A 19,553-nucleotide genomic window follows, 5' to 3' on the forward strand; every position below is an offset into this window, starting at 1 on the left:
TCAGGTCTCTTTTATATCTTTCCCTCTCACCCTAAACCTATGCCTTCTAGTTCTGAACTCCCCAACCCCAGGGAAAAAAAATGTCTGTTTATCCTAACCGTGCCAATCATGATTTTATAAATCTCTATAAGGTCACCCCTCAGCCTCTGATGCTCCAGAGAAAACACCCCAGCCTATTCAACCTCTCCCCATAGCTCAAATCCTCCAACCCTGGCAACATCAAATATTTTCTGAACCCTTTCAAGTTTCACAACATCTTTCCAATAGGAAGGAGACCAAAATTGCATGCAATATTCCAATAGTGGCCTAACCAATGTCCTGTACGGTCACAACATAACCTCCCAACTCCTGTACTCAATACTCTGACAAATAAGGGAAAGCATAACAAACATCATCTTCACGATCCTATCTACCTGCGACTCCACTTTCAAGGAGCTATGAAGCTGCACTACAAGGTCTCTTTGTTCAGCAACAGACCTGAGGACCTGACCATTAAGTGTAAAGGTCCTGCTAAGATTTGCTTTCCAAAAATGCAGCACGTTACATTTTTCTAAATTAAACCCCATCTGCCACCTCTCAGCCCACTGGCCCATCTGATTAAGATCCTGTTGTAATCTGAGGTAACCTTCTCAGCTGTCCACTACATCTCCAATTTTGGTGTCATCTGCAAACTTACTAACTATACCTCTTATGCTCACATCCAAATCATTTATATAAATGATGTAAAGTGGAGGACCCAGCACCAATGCTTGTGGCACTCCACTGCTCACAGATCTCCAGTCTGAAAAACAACCCTCCACCACCACCTTCTGTCTCCTACCTTTGAGCTGGTTCTGTATCCCAATGGCGAGTTCTTCCTCTATTCCATGAGATCTAACCTTGCTCACCAGTCTCCCATGGGGACCTTGTTGAAAGCCTTACAGAAGTCCATATTGATCACATCTTTCGCTCTGCCCTCATCAATCCTCTTTGTTACTTCTTCAAAAAACTCAATTAAGTTTATGAGACATGATTTCATACACATATACCTGTGTTGACTATCCCTAATCAGTCCTTGCCTTTCCAAATACATGTACATCCTGTCCCTCAGGATTCCCTCCAACAACTTGCCCACCACCAATGTCAGGATCACTGGTCTTTAGTTCCTTGGCTTGACCTTACCAGCTTTCTTAAACAGTGGTACCATGTTAGCCAACCTCCAGTCTTCTGACATCTCACCTGTCTTGGGGGACAGTATTCTCAAATTGTTCAACCAATTTGACTCTGTAGCTGGCTTCCAGCTACATATTTTCTCCATCACAAAGACTGCTTACACCACAGCAGTGATATCAGTACTATACTGAGGGATGGTTTTGCGCTGTTTGCTCATGTCTTGTAGCAAGATGTAAGTCCAAATCTCTGACTCAGAACAAGAATGCTATAACTGAGCCTCATGCACATTTTCTGTATTATTTTTTCCTCAAGCCCAACAACCCCCAAGAACTTTTTGTTCTACCAACCATTGTGCATGCTCTATTTCCTTCAATTTATGAATGATTACTTATAACCTATCTCTGACCAAGTTCTTAATCAATCTAGGATCTGTGTTTTTGGCTCGGTGTCAATATTTTCCAGATTATGCTCATGTAAAACTTTTGGGATGTTTGACTACATTAAAGACAAGACATAAATGAAAGATGTTGTAGTTGGGAGATCAAAACCCTCAATTATTTCTCTTGTAAGCATGCCTCATTGTCTTATGTATTCTTTCATTACCTACAAATAGCTAGAGAATAAGAGTAGATCAGAATTATCCAGTGTTTTAATTTTTTTAAAAAAATATGAATTTTATTCTTCTGAAAGAGGGCATGAACTATGAGTGACAATTGCCTTAAAAAGTAAAGCTATTTTTCAATTTCCTTTCATCCAAAATCATTTACTGCAGTGATCCAAGGTGCAAGATTAAACACTTGAGTAAGAGAATTTAGGACATTCTCATCTCATCAGTACAGTGCACTGTGTTGTGGAAATGACACTTCTGTTTTCACATGATTAAGTAAGACAAAAGTTAGCGTAATGTCCACGTAATAATGGATGTCAGTTTAATGACCTCCAACAAATGATATTTTCTTTCACTTCACTGTTGAAAAACATGCGTTTTACAACAATTATCTCTATATGAGTTGGTAAGGATACTCTAAGGACAGAAATACTCATAGAACATTAGACATCACAATTAAAAATTGTTAATCTTGTCAAATTATATTGCATACAGGGTTAAATCATGAACATTTCAATTGACTTAGGGCTTATCTCCTGTTGGAATTGAACAGATGATTAATCCTCAACATTCTTTAGGGATTTGGAGAATATCAGCAATTAAATTAACAACTTCAAAGTTTATGCTCTGAGATTCGAAAAATGAAAGACAAAGACACTTTAATTTTTCACAAGTTGTTACCTTAATTATCTTCTTATTGCCTCGGTCTCTTCTCCTTCATTACAAAAACACACCCCATAGTATTCTCAGGGCCCTTTAATTTGCTGTATCACAGCAACTATGTAAGAAATGTCATCCAAGATACAAAAGTCATAAATCTTACTTTGTGCATGCTCATTGAGAATAAATTGTTCTGCTGTACCTCGTCCCAGCATTAATACTGCAAAGCACTGACAAATCTTTATATCCCTACAAATAACCTTATGATTCCCATCAAATCCATAAACTGGAAAACATCTTATAATCTATTGGAATACACATTCTCTAACATGAAAGACATTTTTTTAAGATTACTTTCTCTAGTTTTGACAGCAATTTATACATTTGGATAGGCTACATTTCCAAACTTTTGAAAGCAACTACTTTTCAAATGGGGGCATATGATTTAAACATTCAGAAATACTATGTGCATCAAGCATTATTCAATTTTACTGGCTACAAATTAACTTCAAATGATACACCACACCATCGTCCTTCTGGGGTCTTGACATCAGGTTGAGTCCTTTTCAACTTATGTACGCACACATATCTCACCACACTTGGAGGAGAGGCTTAATCCTATGACACATGACTGAGGAACAAGTTCTCTTGAAAATATATTGACAGTAAATTTATTCTAAGCGTCCCATATTCTATTCCATTTGTTTTATTCAACATTCAGTGGTGATGGTATTGCTGTATTCTTTATTTATCCATTCTGGAAATGATTTATATGTATACTTGCCTAAATATTAAACAAAGTCCCTGCTGCCATTCATTTCAGCTTCATCATGTGGGAAGAAATAACTTTCTCAACTCGAACAGACTCATGACTACCATCAACACTGTTCTTTTATTATTTGGAAAGGGCGATACTTCCTTCGCTTGAGCAGAAAACATGATAACATTGAACAAATCAGGCATGACATTGTTAGAAAGAAGCAACATGTAAATATTTCACAAATTGCTGCCACTGGAATTCAATAGGCTGAGTCTGGTCCCGTCAGTAAATGGGCCGAGATGGGATGCCCAATTCACGTACAAATTTGTGCCTGAGTTTCTGAGGAAAATTAGAATTGCTGCTCTTTTAGCTAAGAGTCTAATAAATTATGTCTCAACTTGAGGTCCACAATATAATAAAGAATGTAACAAGAATTACTGCAACATTTACCAAAATATTAGTTAATTTTGAATTGAATGATACTATTGAGTCAAACTACACTTTACAAATTTCTACCAGAGAATCAATAGACAATCAGTAGAATTAAGCACAGTCTTCATTTGGCTTCAACTGGTAGTGCATTATGTGTAAATCAAACCTGAACTTGAATTGGGCAGGAACAATTGTCCAGAATTTCCTAGATCCCATTGATTCTGTGATTTATTTCTAAGCCAATCCTGCAGCATTGTGACATGGGGAAATACAAGAGTGATGCAGTTAACGCTTTCATATCTTATTGATCCAAGATGGCAGCAGAGTAGGACCCTTCAGCTGGAGCTCAACCGCTCTGCCTGTTATTTTTCTTTGTCTTCTCTTCTCTTTCTCTTTGTGTTCTTTTTATCTTCTTCTTTCTTGGCTTCCGAAGACTCCCTGCCTCTGATTCCCAGCTTCCAACTACTCCCAGCCTCCTGGGATTCACAGCCTCTGGTTGACTCCTGGTCTCTGACGACTCCTGGCCTCTGTGCAGACACAACGAGGATTCCTCTCAGCCTGGTGGAATGGCCTCCCCTGGCAGCATCTTGGTTTGGCATAGCGGCCTCTTGGCATTGTGTGGTAACCTCCCAGACTGGCATAGTGGCATCCTGTGGTGGCCTCCTGGCATGGCATGGCAGGCCCTTGGTGTGGCATCCTCTTGGCCTGGCCTGGCGGTCTTCTGGTGGTGTGTGGCTATTTCTCGGCTTGGCATGGTGTCCCAGACCCGAGTTGATTCCAGAACGATCTCTTAGCCTCATGAACCTCGAGGTAAAACTCAGTACGGAATGGAGCCAAGGTGCCAGCGTGGTCTGGATTGGAAGACTGATGCTCTGAAATTTTATTTCCCTATTTACTAAGATTTTGTAATTGAGGAAACTGTATCTAGGTGCCTTTATACCTAAGATGGCGCTATAAGTGGCAACTTACAAACTTTCCATTGTACTAATTTGAGTAAATGTGACAATAAAACTAATTCTAATTCTAATTATTCTTAGAGCTGCTTGCCTCTACTGTTTCTCCTCCATGATATAAAACAGGGGTGTGGTGATATGCTTCCAAAACATTTGGCTGCACTGAAATAGGCAGAATTCTGTGGTCTATTGTGTACGTCACCAATAAAATAAGTCTAAATAGTTGTAAAAATAATTACCATTCAGCATCAGAAATCTCATTAATGCTGTGAAACCAGATAACTTTAGCTGTGCACTTTTGGCATAAATCTAAATGAAATGCATTTTGCTGAATCTTTCTTTGAATGGTTTTTATTGTGACTTTGCCAGGGGCCACTACACCTATCATAAGCATTTTTACGTTTTTCCTGGAAAGTTGTTGTAACTCCAATGCTAAAACTTTGTTACTCAGTCTATAAAATTTTCGAGTCCAAAGCTGAGAAAGATTTGATGTCAGTATGATTTCCTTTTCATGTTAGTTATTAATAGTAACCTTCACAAGACATCAGAATGGCACAATTATAAGTAAAAAGATAATCTCACTTATGAGGGTAATTTATGTAACTCACTCAAGAGGAAATCTTCAAATATCACAATAATTTATTTTGTACTTATTGCACATTCATTTTGCTGCATAACAATGACAGACTTTCTGCCACTGAATTTTGTCATCCCACTCTCATCAATGTTTCCAAACTGATCTACCATGACAGAACAGGCAGCCCTGGAACCAGAACAAAGACTCTGCTAAAGTGCTGAGACCAGCAATATAAAGCACACCTTCTATAACGAAATCCCTCTGAACCTCTGTGAAATGGCAAAAGCCCTGAACAACTGACATCTGTAAAAACTATGAACATGCATGGTTTTCTCAACAGCCATGATTTTCCAAACTGTTCCTTATAAAAACACAGATATTTCAATTCATTTTTCATCTGCACCAGCACAAATATCATCCTTGTAAAAAAAAAATCTGTAGGTATATAGTTTTCCATATGTAGCTGAAGATTTAAATGGTTATTGCTTGGCTATGACTGCCAGTGCCAGAGCATAAGTAAAATGTCACATCCCAGGAGGGGTCCTCACTGCAGGTTATTAACAAAACTATATTGATCTCACCCCAAAATGACAAAAATCACAATAAATTTCATCTGGACCTCAGTTGAGGCTACAAAATTCATTACTCTCCTCCACCAATAGCAGTTTTTATTATCACTATTGTATTTGCAGTGCAGTCACTTTTATACAACAGAACAAACTGCAGAGTACTAAACTGATTTACTGAATTACTGCTGCCTATGTATTGAATTTGGTGAGGTACTATATCAAACTTCAAATATTGCAAGACTTGCAATTGAATAGTGTGGTGGTTAACATTATCAAACTGACATATACTTTGAAATATTAACTAGACATTGCATCTATTCATATTGGAACTAGCAATTTTTCTGTTAGGAACTGCGCTTTAGAGATTAGCTTTTAAAAATTATTGTAGTTTTAAATAATTCCAGCCCTGCTTAAGAAGATTGTAAAAGATGAAGTCTGACTTATGTGAGTTTTTTTTGCCCTATTCAGTATTCATGATCTGCAGAATACAATCAATACATTAGCACAAAGAGCTAGCCATAATAAAAAACATTATTGTGCACTTTTGCCTGTGTTGCAAAACAGATCAGTCATTTTAACTTACTTATAATTGCAACAGATACTTAACAGAAATATTTCAAAATGGAAGCCTGTTTCAAAGGGGTGTTAATTTATAAGATGAGACATAAAGCCTTCAAATTAGGTTCTTTCTAAAATGCATAAAATCCACGATGCCTTGCTAAACATAGTCAGAAACGAGAATTCTGAACTTCAATTCAGAAATATCCCGCACTTACAGAACTTGCAATCACCTCCAAAGTTTACACATTATATAAACACATTGAGTGAAATCTTATGGAGTAGTCAGGACTGTGGCTGCTGGCTGAACCATCAGTAATGAACTTCAAATCGCCTTTTTAGGGAACACTTGATGCATCATGTGCAATGCAATCAGGCACTAGACCCACAACTTTCCTACCCCCAAGAATCAAGGGATTCAGCCGAGGGGCAGAAGTCAATCCCATGTCAGCTTGGCCTGCAAGTCTATTAAATTGCATGTGCAGGAAGGTAATTGCTGTTGTGAATACAACACCCATATGAGTAGAAGGTAGTGTTGTAGAACAGAGAGACCCAAAGGTTCAGATGCATTATTCTTTGAAATTTGCATCCCAGTTAGAAAGGGTAGTTAAGAAGACATATAGCATGCTTGCCTTTATTGCTCAGACCTTTGAGTACAGGAGTTGGGACATCATGTTGAGGCTGTACAGGATGTTTGTGAGGCCTCTTCTGGAGTAATGTGTGCAGTTCTGGTTGCCCTGTTATAGAAAAGATATTATTAAACTGGAGATGGTTCAGAAAAGATGTAGCAGGATGCTGCCAGGAATGGAGAATTTGAGTTATAAAGATAGGCTGCATAGGCTGGCATTTTTATCATTGCAGCATAAGAGATGGAGGGGTGACCTTATCGAAGCTTATAAGATCATGAGAAGCATAAATAAGTTGAATAGCACCAGTCTTTTCCCTAAAGTGGAGGAGTTAAAACTAGGGAGAATATCGTTAAGGTGAGAAGAGGAAGTTTTAAAAAAGACATGAGGGACAACTATTTTACGCAATGAGTGGGTCGTGTGTGGCATGAAGTGCTTTCGCAAGTGATAGATGCAGATACAGTTACAACATTCAAAAGGCATTTGGATAGATACCTGAATAGGAGAGATTTGAAGGGATATGGACCAATAGCAGACAGTTGGGACTACTTTACTTTGGGAACTTAGTTGGCGTGGACTAGTTGGACTAAAGGTACTTTCCATGCTGTGTAACTCTAGAATTTGATGACTCTATATTTGGTGCATCATGTTTCCTGCAATATTCCTGAACCTGAAAATAAAAGTTGATATGAAGTGAACAATGAGTAAGGACTCAACAAAATGTGGACCCGAATCCCAAGTATTGTCTTTTTTGACGAAGCAATGGATTGAGTTCTACTGCCCATGCCTTCATGCAAATACCTCACCTCTGCTTCCGCATACACAGCCTAACACAGGAGAGGTTCATAGGGAATTTCTGCTTAGAGCTTTCACGTCACTGTATGTTGGGTGCAATCAGTAAACTCGATTGTGCCTAAACTCAGGCACTGTGCAATGCCTCTCCGTGTTGGTGTTGGGAGCCCAATGGGCAATGCATCAAGAAAATATCATGCAGAGTCAGGCCTCTCCTTGTCTGCCTCATTAGTATAGCTCTTCTATCCATCACACCCCTGGCTTTCTGATCTATCCACCTTATTAACATATCCCCTCCCACCCACCTCATTGCCCTCAAACCATTTGGAATCCTGGAGCAGCAGGGTGTAGAAATCTCTGACTTAAACTCATGATTTTTATTGAAATAAATCCTTCTTGAAGCCAAAGGTCAGGATAATCAACTTTGCTCAGTTGTCTTCCCATTAAAAATCCCCTTCGCCTTAGCTGTTAAGTAATATATGTCTATGTTCTTGCTGAGATAATGGTAGACATGTGCTATCTATACAGAATAAAAGCTCCTGTTGTTATAGTGAGAATTGATCTTAAGCTCTATGGATACTTGGCTTTGTGAGTTTTACAATGGTAAAGACTGGAGAGGTCTTGAAGCCTTGTAAACCTCTAGTGAATAAATACATGTCAAACAAGCTTTTGGTCAAATCAGAAAATAGTCTGTTTAAAATTAGCCACAATTTTAAGTGGAATAGAATAAAAATCGCTCTTTTGTACGTGGAATCAAATTTCTTTTTTCTCATTGGAGACAAAGTATAAACAAGTGTAAATCTTCAGGTAATAACTGCCTTCTGTCTCACTGTCTTCTTTATGTTGGATAACAAAGCAACAATATGGTAAACTTCAAACAACAAGTAAATAGTTGCAGTTTTGCAAAGATTAATATCCAACCATAGGCTAGAAATGATTTTAACGGAATGCCTCTTGCTCCCAGAATAGGGGACGGTTGAATGATGACAAACAAGACAATAAGGCGATTGAGGGAATCCAATAATATTATGAACTAGGAAAGTCATGCGGTGAGATAATACTTGAAATCACTGTAATTTAGGTATTCCATCCCATAACAAGAAATAGTTTAATGCTTTTAAATGGCACAAATAGAATACAGCATTAGTACATTATGTAATCATGTACGAGAGTCACCAATTTGAAGCTTGATTCTCATGTCTCCATAACAACCTTGGTTTTTGTCAGCACCTATAAACAGAGTTAACATGAACCTGTATTGAAAATCCACTTGCTCACAAATGCCACAGAGAAATGATTTTGATATCCTCAATGTGCAATATTTGCTGCACCACACAGTGTTCAGTGAAAGGTAATTTTACTTAGAATCACAGGTTGTTTGCACAACCTTACCCAAAATATTTGTGGTTTCATTCCTTCGTAATGCCTTATTATTATCTTGGAGCTGGAGAGAACCAGCATTGGAATTGCACTGTAACACAAAATAAACAGCAATTCTTCCAGTTAACAGCTCGACTATAGGAAAACAATTGGATAGCTGCATGGTTGGGAATCCTGAATCTGGTACATGGGTTTCAAACATATCAGAGATTCATTTGGCTATTTAGATGGAGACATTATGGAAATATTCTCAGAAAGTAAGGTCAAAAGATCATTGGTCATGTAGCAAGATGCCACAAAGTGTAGAACAAAGTAGAGAGAAGATAAACAAGTATTTCACTCCTCTATTATATTTCTTCTCAGTGCATTGCTATTCAGACATATAAAGGGCAGTGAACACAATCCTTTAAGCTGTCATAGGTAAACATTTCATGTAAGCCACAGAAACTGTGATGTTAAGTTCCTGATAGGGATGTCAGTACATTACAACAAATGTTCAAATCTAGCAAATTCAAATAACTGCTGGAAATGACAAAACTTTGGAGTTGGAAGGAGCTGAAAGCAGGCCAGGCAATACCATTACAATTCAGTGTCAAAAACATTGCACAAACTTCTTCCTAGGAAACCTGCCAGTCTGCAGTCCTGCCAAGTTAGAGATTGCCCCCACCGTATGTAAACAGGTATGGATTGACATAGGCAATGCTTCAATGCTAAGTGCAGTTTACTTCAACTGATGGCAAACTGAGAAGCTGTTCTGTTTCAGAAAAAGATTTTGCCTATATTGAATAGGCTCTTACTCTGAAACCTCCCAAAGGTTTCTCCTGCCAATTCCTGTGAACGCTCAAGAAAGAGTAATCAGAATTCCACAGAGGCCTAGCATTTAACATGATGACTTATTGTTTCCTTTCCATTGATTTCCACTCACTAGCTTGACCAACTTGTCAAATGTTTGAATGTGCTCCCATGGAATGTGCCCCAAGTCTCTAGGAAACCACTTCTGAAACCAATCTCTTTTGGAAGTCATCCACTGAAAAGCACCATAAATTTGACACGCCATTATTATATTGGCACCTGCTTCAAAACTCTGTTCCTTCCTCAAACACTGTTCGGCTACTTGCTTCCCAAACACATGCTCCTTTCACCAATTAAAATGCTACAGCAAGACAATTTTTTTTTCTCTTACACGTATCAGGCAATGATAAGTAATAATTGCCCATCAGAGCACTTGCTCTGATTCTCAGCTGGCCAGGTAGAAGTTCTGTCCACTGCCAATCTGTCAATAGAAAATAATTCGTCTGCATGTTTTGGTCAATTTACAATGTGATTTTGTGTTTTGATCTTTGATGCAATGCAACTTTCTATAAGAACAATTACAAATATTCAGGAGAAAAAAAAGCATAGGATGTGATGCATGCAGAGAGGCCTTTCTTTGTCAACCCCTTCTCTCACTCTCCGTCGCTGACCCAGCTGGAGAAATGTGCTGATTTTCTCTCCATTAACTCTCCTGTCACTTCAATAATTACAAACAGCAATCTAATATGATGTCTCACCTAAAGTTTCCACATCTTGTTGAGCTGGCTGTAACACAGTTGCTCTTTGTGAGTGCTTAAAATCTGACATAGCCTTCCCTTTGGCCTGTGTTGCTATCAGTCAAGGCACACACGACTGTTGCAATGCATGAGTTGCATTAAATGCTGTACATAGTAGTCTTATTAAACCAAAGCACTGCAATATACGAGCAGGACTGGTTTCAGGAAAATGACAACTCCTGGGGCTTACGATGGTATTGGCAAGCATGTGCAATCTTGTAGCTGTCAGCTGGATGGTTTCTGTTTCTCGACATTCTATTACTACTGACATCAACCCAATTACAATCAGCTTTGCTCTCATTTTCCATAACACAGAAAATGTGAACACTAGTTTCTCTAGCACTGGAAGTGATTCTCCCCAACTCAGAACAGCCTTGTGCTTAATGTGCTCATAAATCTGACACAAGGATACTCCACAGCTGCTATCAAAACAGATGAATGCATATTACTAAGGGTACTATGCCAGCACAATATATGCCAGAGCTATTATGACAATGATTTTCAACTTTACTCCTTAGTTTTGCTATGTTAGAAAGATTGAAATTTGCCAAGTTCCACATCAATATCTTACTTGCATTATTTTCACAGTGTGATATCAAGCTCACTCCTGACTTAAAAGGATTGGAAAATCCTGCTGCAGTTTTATGTTTTATTGTTAGAATGTGTAGCCGGTGTAAGTTACCACATAGGGCTGGAATGAGGCAGAAAGGCAACTGACAGACACAATTTTTATCGGTTCAAACTATCCTGGGCAATGTTTGATGTGAAAAATTGACACACTGGGCACCTTCCCACCATCGACAATTCAATATCAGTTCTGCCATCTACACTGTAGCTCTCTGACACTGTAACAATCCTGATTGTGAGAGTGTGTTTGTGTCTGCCTGGTACAAGATATATTGAAGCTGTGAGAAATAAACTGTGATAGGGAGGTAGGTCTATGAATGAGTTCCCTTCTTTTACTCCCTTGCTCCATTAATTAAGTCAGTCTCTTAATAGCATTTACTTATCAGCTTACTCTTGTTGGTGTCATAAGCCGACTTGTTATCACCACACCCTCCTGATTACAATGAGTCCCTGTCATGTGCCAGGGAGATAGTGAGACTTATAGCATGGGCTTGGAGGCAAAACACAGCAAATTGAAATGAGGTTTGGGGAGTTCTCCAGATCTAGAACTTGATATTTTTTTCCAGAACCATTGAAGTATAAATGAGTGTAGTGTATTTATGCATAATTCTAGTTCTCATGTAGCTTGGGTAATCATAGAGTGATACAGCTCAGAAGTATGCCATGCATTGACTCTTTGAAAAAAAACTCATCCAAGTAATTCTATTCCCTGCTGTTTTCCCATAGCCCTGCATTTTTTTTCCATGTTTTTATGTAATATCTCTTTTCAAAGTTATTATTGAACCTTTATTTACCACTCGTGGAAGCAATGCCTTTTGAATCAAAATAAATATGTAAATTCTGATTATCGCCATGTTCTTTTACATTAAATTTCTGTCTCCTAATTACAGAAGTGCCTACTATTGAAAAAGTTAATTCTTATTTACTCTCAAAACTCATCAAAATGTTGAACACCTCTGAACAACTGCCCCCAACTTTCACTAACCAAAGGAAAGCAGCTTTAATTTCACTCAAATAAAAACTGGAAGTGCCAGAAATACTCAGCAGGTGGAGAAGGAAACAGACTTCATATTTCAGGTCAATGACTTCACATCTCATAACTCTGATGCCAGACCTGCTGAGAATTTCCAGCATTTTTTTTGTTTTTATTTCAAATTTCCAAACATCCATTGACATTTTTACTTCTGTCAGCTTCTGTAGTTGATTCATGTAATGGAGGTCTTACAGTTCTCATTCCATTCTGCTGAATCTCCACTGCGTTCTGTCAAAAGGCTTGCTACCTTCATAAAATCCACTGGTCAGCATTGGCCATCATACTCCAACCAATGTTTTATGAAAGTTTATCATCACTTCTTTGTTTTTAACTTGGTTTGTCTTGTAAAGCCAAGGATTCTGTGTGCCTTTTTAAAGCCCTGATCGGCTATTTCTGCAACACTGAAAGATTTGTACATTTATCCACTAGATCTTACCATTCCTGCATTGCATATTAAAAAATTGCATTCTTCCCATCATTCTTCCCATCAAAAATTAATCACTTTATATTTCACTGTGTTCAATGTAGTCTGCACACTTCTCCAAGGCCTGTTGCTATCCTCCTTGCAGTTTGCTACTTATATGAGCTTCATGGAACACACAGTATAGATCATTTGTCAAAAGTACAGTGGTTACAATGCTGACACCTGGGGAATACCATGGACATTTTCCTCCAGTTTGTAAAAGAACTGTTCACCATTCTCTGCTTTCTGTCCTTTAATCAGGTTCACACTCAAGCAGCCACAGCCCCTTTAAACCGAAAGGTGTTTAATTTTCTAGCAAGTCTATTATCTGACACTTTATCACTCAACTTTGCCAGTTTATGTACATAACATCAACCGTACAATCCTCACCCACACTCTGTGTTACATTATCACAGAACTCAATCAACTTAATCAAACATAATTTACCTTTCAAAAAAAAAACAAGCTGACTTTCATTTATTAACTGGCATTTTTTCCAAGTGCCAATTAATTTTGTCTCGGATTAATGTCTCCAACTGACATTGAGCTGACTGAGCTACAATTGTGGAGTTTCTCTTCCCAAACTATTTGCGGGCATCAACTCCTCCGGCATCGCTCCCACAATTAAGGAAGGTGGAAGTTGGTGACGACAGAGATTCAACAACTTCCATTCTTCCTTTCCTCTCTAACCTCTGCTGCAGCCCAAACAGATCAAATAATCTTTCTGATTTCTGTGCTGCCAGACTGTTTTTTATATATACTTCTACCCTAATCTGTTTTTCTACCAGTTCCTTTATCATGACATTGGAAAATGGGATGGAAGGAAGTATTTATACTACACATATCATCAGCCTCCTCAAAAAGATCTTCTTCTTAGACCCCAACTGGCCTGTCCCTTCCTTTGTACTTAATATTAGTTTTACATTTTATTTATATGACAATATATATCTTTTATGTTATCTGTTATACAATATCCTTGTTCCGCTCTTACCAGATTGTCCCTCGCACATTTTGTATACAGCTTACCCCTGACATTTATTATTGGCCTCCTCTTTCATCTTAATTTTAATCTCAATGGAAATTATAAGTGGAGGTGACAGGAGCATCAACTGTTTGCCTGAGAGCTAGGAAAGCCCCAGATTGTCTTTTCTTGAAGAAGACTGACTTAATTAAGTGCTATTCAGGCAACAGCTCACCACCACCTTCACAAAGATAAATAGGGATGGGTAATAAATGAGGCTCCTATCAGCAATGCCCACCTCCCATGAATTCACTAAAAAAAGGGCCTCAGATCTATTGAAAGTCAATGCTAATGGAAAGCTTCAGGGCTGTTATCCACACCCCATCCAGCCAAGTCCTGATACCATTGTCAGGTCTCAGGTCAAATTGAATGAAGAAGGATTGCAGTTTGTAGGCCGGGTGGGGGTATGGAAGTACTCAGGGGATTCATACCTCTTCCCAGTACCTGGTCCCTCAATCAGGCACCGAGTACCTTTGATGAAGGAACCCTCCCCAGTAGTTCAAAAGCTATCTGTGTGACTTTGATTGTCATCCTCTGCACATGGCACATTCATGCCCACCATTAGGTGAATGCCAGTGACAGTGGAACTCAGTTGGTGACAGGCCAGAAGCTTTTCCATGACCCTCGCCTAAATTTAGTTGGGATGGAGGTGGGGGCCCCACAAACCATCCTCCCATCAAATTCAATGCTATCCCTTTATCAAACACAGCAGAGGCAAGGCCATTTAAATCCCATCCTTTGTACATCTCGGATGCTCCAGCTTTAAATGTTCTTTTGTGCCCCTCATGAGAATTCATCTCATCTCTATCTGAATTCACTCTCGTCTTCCAGTCCACCTGGATAAGATCATTCACCTCAGGAAAATTAGTCAGTTTTGAGCCACATAGATTTTTTTTAATGTCCCTTTTCTATAACTACTCTAATTCTAGTGTTATTGTGATCACTGTTTCCCAGATTCTCATCCACTGAAGCATACTCCACTTGATCCACATCACTCCCCACAATTAACATCAGCACGGTTTCTTTCTTCATTGGCTTAGAAATGCGCAAATCAAGAAAATTTGCCTGTCCACATTTTCAGAATTCCCCTCCCTCTTTACAACCTGTAATTCAATAATTGAATTCTCCCATTTTTTGCTGTTTCAACACCTTTCTGAAATTTGTCTGCAAGTTTGTTGTGGTTCACAGATGACAATATGTCTCCTCTCTTTCTTAAATTTAGCCAAATAGATTTCTCTTTGCATCGCCAGGTACGTAATCCAATCTCTGGTGCTTTAATAGCTCTACAAGGAATATTGCTTTACAGCACATTTCCCATCTTCTTTCACTTCTCCACCTTGTCTGATTATATTGTTACCAGGCACAGTATGTGTCAATCCTCCAATAATTTGAACCAGGACTCTGTTATTATGTGGTTACTTCTACCTGCAGTTCATCAGCCTTATTTATTATTTATGCACATGAATTCTCAACATATCTTTGTTTATCTCATTTTTCCCCTCTCATGAATTTTCTCTTTTCCTCAGTATTCTCTGTCTCACTACTTGGCAAATCAATTAAATCTAACCCAGGAGCATCCCTGTAAGGATGTAGGCTTGGTTCCAACCTTTCTGAGGTGATCCTGGCCATCTGTGCACAGCCTCATTCGGAACTGGTTTCATTTTCCAAGAAACGGAGGCCATCCAGCCTGCACCATTGCTCCAGTGGATTATTCCATTAGTCCTAGAATTACCACCACCTTTCCAAGAACAAACATGGATTGGTAACAAATGATGATTTCCTCACAATAAAACTTTAATTGTATTAAAGAATGCAAAGAAAATCATGAGCACATGGATTGGGAGTAAACTGAGATTACACTTTTCAAATTCCTCTTGGAACATTTGTAGGATCTCAACCCCTTTCTTACCTATGTCACCCATGACTTCTGGTTGTTCCACTTCTCACGTGTCATAATTTTGGCACCCTTTAGGTCGTATCCTTTAGCTTGGTCTCAGGAAGGCAATGCCTCATTTGGAACTCATGTCAGAGTTGTAGGAGTGCATGCCAAACCACTTGGCAAGATTAGGCAGAAGTGGGTACTGCAGATGCTGGAGATTAGAGTCAAGATTAGAGTGGTGCTGGAAAAGCACTGCAGGTCAGGCAGCATCCGAGGAGAGGCAAATTGACTTTTTGGGCAAAAGCCCTTCATCAGGAATGAGGCTGGGAGCCTCGAAGGTGGAGAGATTAAAAGGGGGGTGGGGCTGGGGAGAAGGTAGCTAAGAGTGCTATAGGTAGGTGGAGGTGGGGGTAAAGGTGATAGGTCAGAGGGGAGGGTGGAGCGGATAAGTGGGAAGGAAGATGGACAGGTCATGAGGACGGTACTGAGCTGGAAGGTTGGAACTGGGATAAGGTGGGGGAGGGGAAATGAGGAAACTGGTGAAGTCCACATTGATACCATGGGGTTAAAGAGTCCTGATGTGGAAAATAAGGTGTTCTTCCTCCAGGCATTGGGCGGTGAGGGAGTGGTGGTGGAGGAGGCCCAGGACCTGCATGTTCTGGGTAAGTGGGAGGGGGAGTTGAAATGTTCAGCCACAGAGTGGTGGGGTTGAGTGGTACAAGTGTCCCGGAGAGGTTTTCTGAAAGGCAGAGGAGAAAAAACTGCATCGGGAGCAATGGATACAATAAATGACATGTTGGAAGTGCAGGTGAAATTTTGATGGATGTGAAAGGCTCCTTTGGGGCTTTGGATGAAGGTGAAGGGGGAGATGTGGGCGCAGGTTTAGCAATTCCTGCGGTGGCAGGGGAAGGTGCCAGGAGGGGAGGGTGGGAGGATGGCATGGTCCTGACCAGGTAGTCGCGGAGGGAACAGTCTTTGGGGCAAGTGGATAAGGATGGGTAGGGAAATATATCCCTGGTGATGAGGTCCATTTGGAGGTGGCAGAAATGTCAGTGGATGATGCGACTTATGTGGAGGTTGATGGGGTGGAAGGTGAGGACCTGGGGGCTTCGGTCCTTGTTGCGGTTGGAGGGGTGAGGTTCAAGGACGGAGGTACATGACATGGATGAGATGCATTGGAGGGCATCTTCAAACACGTGGGAGGAGAAATTGAGGTCATCCCCTCCTTCTCAAAATACAACTAATTGAATTTAAGGGATGAATAACAATGTGCCCCATACTGTTCAAAGAATACCATTCATCATCTGGCAAGATTACCAATTCTGTGGACATTAAAATGGGCAGCTACTCTGATGAAAATGGGAAGACACTTTGAAATATCTTCCATTATGGAGATGTTCCCCACAGATTTGTGATTTGTCATTGCACTTTTGGTCTGTTGCAATAAGCATTGCTTTAGTCTTAAAAAGATTACAAGACAAAAATTAGATCTGAATCTTTTGAATTATGGATTTTAATTGTACAATCTCAAAATTTGAAAACAATTGCTCAGGTAATGGAATCTTCCATAAGTTTGTTCTGGGAATGTTGATGCATTTCTTTCCTTAAAGATCCTAGAGTATCTATTTTAACAGATTGTACTATGAGGTTTGCAAGATTAAATACAAAGTCAATCATCTCATCCTTTGTGGATAGTTCATACAATTATAAAAGAGATCATGTAGTAATAAGGAAAGGCACATCCCCCTTTTCAAAATAAAACTAATTGAATTGAGGGGATGAATAACAATGTACCCCATATTGTTCAAGTAATAACATTCATCATCAATAATAAAATAAACTTAATTGAGATATATGCAGCAATTGTATCAATTAAATATGCAATTAAAATCAAAATTTGTGATGATTAACATTTTTAATTGCAAGAATAATTACAACTGATTTTAACTGTTTGGCAGCGTATATAAAAAAAAACAAATGTATGTATATTCAATATTTAAATATTGTACCAAGGATCTGGAAAGTAGTTTTACTGCATGGGTAACAACAGTGTCATCCAGATATTGCTATCCTCAGAAAATCCCTGTTAGATAGTTGAGAGTCTGTAATTTTTGGTTGTTGGAATAAGTGAGTGGAATTTCAACTGAATAGACCACATGCAGTGGAGAGATTGGTGGCAGGGTATAAACCTGTTTACGATTGAAACAGACATTAACATTTTCTTGAATCAGCTACAACCTTGACATCTGACTTAAGGTTTTCCCAGCCAATTAGTACACAAGTGGGGTAACGTTGCCAAATTATCAATGGAAAGATTACTGATTGCAAGGGATCCTGGCAACTCAGTATGGCTGAACTGTACACTGATTGCATAGGCTTCAGCAAGCAGGAATGGAAAAAAAAACTGGCAAATCTCCCCTCCAGGTCTCAGACTCTGACAGGAGGAGAGCTCAGCTTCTGCAAACACGTAGGTGTGGATGGTATTTATTAAGGAGATGAGCTGGTGTGTGGTGTCCTGAACCTGGAAACCATGAATCGCCAGCTTTGAGGTACTTCGAAGGGCAGGGAAGGTGAATGTCAGTGACTGTCAGATGTCAACCCTCACATCCTGACATTACCAACATCCTCATATTGCATATTCCTCAGACCTATCCACCTTAGAGCTCCAGTAATTCCTCTCACAGTACCTCATCATAACTCCATCTGAACAAGTACTCACATATCATCAGTGGGCCAGTTCACACCTCATAGTCATCTTCCATAAATGTGATTATTTCCTCCTCTTCTCAGAATCTATTTCTCAGAATTACAATTCATTACTTGCAGGAGGGAAGAAGAACTTGAGTAACAGACAGAAAATGAAGGCTGGGCCATCCAGCATATTCATACTGATAGGAAAGTCTTGTTCCAGGAGTCTACCAATATCATCAATAACCTGCCATGAAAATACAAGCAACCTGGTGCTCATTTATGTTTAGATAGCTGATCAATTATAGATCTCATGTTGGTGGACTTGCACTCTATATCTATCCTGCCTGTTCTTTGCAATGGAATGTATCTGAGAAGGAGACAACTTGTGCTGATGCTAGTGCTGCTCCTGCTGCTGTTACAGATACCAAGGTATCTGCCCTAATATCATGGTGAAAGCTGAATGCAGGGAAGACCAGATCAAGATAAATAAAAACAAGATTGGTGGGAAAGTCCGTTTCAAGACATTCTCAAAGGAGGCACACCATCCTTTTATTTAGAAATAGCTACAGCTCATCAATTTCAGCTTTTGATGACTTTCAAGCCTATGAACTCAGTTGTGTATAGTTGGGCTCAATCAGGAGGTATACTCAGGCTGACACAGGGATTGGGGATGATCTCAGTGTGACAAGGTGATATATGGAGGTGGAGTTGGGGGTGGGGGGGGGTTGCTGTTGGGGAAGGGGTAGGATGGTCAGTGTCACTGTATTGGGGAATGGAGTGGTAAGTCTCGAGTTACCCAGAGTGAGACTGGGATCTTTCTGCCTTACAATTCTTGCATAACTTTCCAGGTAAATGAATTAAGACTGGCGTAAATTTAATTCAGAGTAGGTGGTCCTGAGGAGAGGGGAGTTGTCTGTTAGAAATTGGAACTTTCCCAGTCAATTTCCATGGAGTCAGCATGTTGGAATTGTGCAAGATCCCAAAGGGTTTCTTGAACACAAAGACTGGAAGATCTGGCCCCTGTCTATTTAAGGAACCCTTCTATTGTGCACCTCTGAATTAAAACCTTTCTAACATTAATGTGGTAAGAATTTCTAGCATGTATTTTGATAATTGCCCCATTTTCTTCAACTGACCTGGAATACAAGAACATTGAATTTTGAAATAACTATTTTCTTCTGATA

This window comes from Hemiscyllium ocellatum, chromosome 20 (assembly GCF_020745735.1).
Source record: "Hemiscyllium ocellatum isolate sHemOce1 chromosome 20, sHemOce1.pat.X.cur, whole genome shotgun sequence".
NCBI lineage: Eukaryota > Metazoa > Chordata > Chondrichthyes > Orectolobiformes > Hemiscylliidae > Hemiscyllium > Hemiscyllium ocellatum.